Raw genomic sequence first — 3,084 nt, 5'->3', positions numbered from 1 at the left:
ACTCATCTATTGTAAATAATTCACGACTTTATATTGTAAATATAAGACCTTGTTAGATACAGAAAGATATTTATCATACTATAGTATTGCGAATAAATTTAAACATGCCTTATGTAAATTTCGATGTGGTAGTTATTTGTTCAAGTCTGTAGAGTGTAAATGGTCAAATCGTCTAAATGAAAATATTTGTAAACTATGTACATTAGGGGAAGAAGAAAATGAAGTGCATTTCTTACTGCAGTGTAATTTATATCAGAGTTTAAGAGAAGAGTATCTAAGGCAGTATATATATAAAAGTTCTTCACATGAACAAAATTTTGTAAATATCTTAGGAAATCGAAATATATCCACTATTATAAATGTATCTAAATATATCTACTATGCTTGGAAAAGAAGGAAAATTGTATATAAAACTTTATTGTAAATACATGACAAATATATATTGTGGGACTTTGCTTTCAGCAAAGTCCCAGTTTGTTATCGAAATGTCCATTCTTTTTTTTTTTTTTTTTTTTTTTTTTTTTCGTTTCGTCCACACCTTCGTGTGCTTAGACTGCAGTAGTTGCAGCAACGTTTCAAATTTCATAGACCTTGTATATAGGCGACGATGTGCATAAATATAAATTAGAACATTTTTGCAAAACCGGAAGTGCCACAGTTCAACATGTGCAAAAAGTCGAAAATCGGCTCTAGAAGGCGCATTTTTGCATCGATTTTCTTCGGGTTTTCGCTTTTACAATCTACCTGTAATTTCTGATCTGATAGCACTTGAAAAATTCCGAAATTCGAAAATTCGTAGCTCACTTTTTTCGATCAAATTTTTCGATTTTTTTGCAACTTTTTTGTTTTTGCATCGATTGATCTGAAATTTTAAATGCAAAGAGAGTTCATTAATGATAATGATATGGTACAGTCAAATTTTGTACGTCATTTCCTCTTTTAAACAGGAAACGGTCTGAATTTAAAATCTACTTCCGGTTGAATAACTTCCGGTGTAATTTATGTTGGTCAACAAAATTTAGCTGATCTTTGGCAAATAAAATTTTATGGCCGATTTTAAAATAAAATCCAGACCGGAAGTGATACTTTGGCCGCCAAAAAACACATTTTTGTAAAACTCAAAATGGGGCCTCAGGGTAAAAGTTGATAGGCTCAAATTTGATGTGAATGTATTCCGCAATCGATTGCGCAAAAAACATTGGGAGCCGAATTTTGAATTTCGATTTTGCTTTTTTGCAACTTCCGGTTAATTTTTTTTCCAACTTGAAACACCCACACCATGTGACCTTGAACTTTGATGACCTTGACCTTTATAGGGTCAAAGGTCATTGACCTTGGCTATCATTTCATACTTTGACATTTGGCCTCTGACATGTACTTCCGGTTTTATAGCTGTCCGAAAACAGCCAAATTCGCAACTTTGGACTGCTCTAGCACGTGACCTAATTAACCTAGAGAGTTAATTTTTTCGGATTCTTAATGTGCTTTTCATGCTCTTTCCAGTGATATATAACAATCGTTTTTTAAGCAAAATTGAAATTTGTGAATTTTTCAAATTTGAGTTTTTTTTACAATATTTGTGTCTCTTTGAGCTATGTGTATGTATATCTTATGACCTATTTGATGTACAACATTGAAACTCGGAACACAACAAGACAATTTAAATATCAATTAACCTATGATAAAAAATTTGAGGTGGGCGTGGCACATCCGGGTTGAATTACTAATTGTTTACATTTTGGGGAAGGGGCATAACTCGCATAGGATACATTTTTTCAAAAAGGAACTTTGCACACAATTACCTCATTATTTTGGCCAGTTTGTGTTAATAGGTCAATTGTTTCAGCTTTATAGTTCCAAAAAAGGAACGGGTTTTGAAATTTCCATATTTTCAATTTTCTATTTTGACCTTTATTGACATTTGTTGACCTATATCTTTTGACCTGTATGATGTAGAAGCTTTAAATTTGATACACGACATAACATTTAAAATATCAATTAACTTAGTCAGATAAATGAAATGGGCGTGGCACATTCGGGTTAAATTACTCATTATTGACATTTTTGGCCAGAGGCATAACTCGCAAAGAATACATTTGTTAAAAATGGAACTTTAAAAACAATTACTTCATGTTTTGAGCCACTTTGTCTTAGAAGGTCAGTTGTTCCAGCTCCAGACAACATAACATTTAGAATATCAATTAACCTATGCAAAAAGAATTGAGGTGGGCGTGGTACATCCGGGTTAAATTACTCGTTATTGACATTTTTGGCAAGGGGCATAACTCGCAGAGTATACATTTGTTCAAAATGGAACTTTGCATACATTTACTTCATCTGCTGAGCCACGTTGTCTTAGAAGTTCGATTGTTTTAGCTTTATAGTTCAAAAAAAGGAACAGGTTTTGAAAATTCAAAATTTTAAATTTTTCACCTTGACCTATTTTGACCCTGACTTTTGTAGGATCAAAGGTCATTCACATTGGCTATCTATTTGTACTTTTATATTTGCTGTCCTATCTCAACTTCCGGTTTTATAGTCGTATATATTTCAAAATTTTGATGACTTGTATCTCGTAACCTTGACCTTTGTTGACCGTCTCCTTTTCAATGTCAAATGTCATTGACCTTGGCTATCTTCTGATACTTTCATTTGTGAGGTCTGTCTACTTCCGGTATAACAATCTTCCAAAGAATCAAAACTACTCAACTTTAGACTGTTCTTGCGCGTGATGTAATTATCGTAGAAGGTTGATTTTTTCAGAGTCTTTTGCATTTTGCTACATTTGCAAAGTCCCACTCTGTGCCACGTGTGGCTCTAGTTGTGGGACTTTGCTACCGCGAAGTCCCAGTTTGTTATCGAAATGTCAATTCTTTTTTTGTGGGACTTTGCTACCGCAAAGTCCCAGTTTGTTATCGAAATGTCAATTCTTTTTTTTTTTTTTTTTTTTTTTTTCGATTTTTACACACCTTCCTGAGCTTAGACTACAATAGTTGCAGCAACCATTCAACATTCACGAACCTTAGATATAGGCGACGATGTGCATAAATATATTTTGGATCTTTTTTGCAAAACCGGAAGTGC

The sequence above is a fragment of the Lottia gigantea genome (assembly GCF_000327385.1).
Source record: "Lottia gigantea unplaced genomic scaffold LOTGIsca_13, whole genome shotgun sequence".
NCBI classification, from domain to species: domain Eukaryota; kingdom Metazoa; phylum Mollusca; class Gastropoda; family Lottiidae; genus Lottia; species Lottia gigantea.
Note: the sequence above shows the minus strand (reverse complement) of the source record.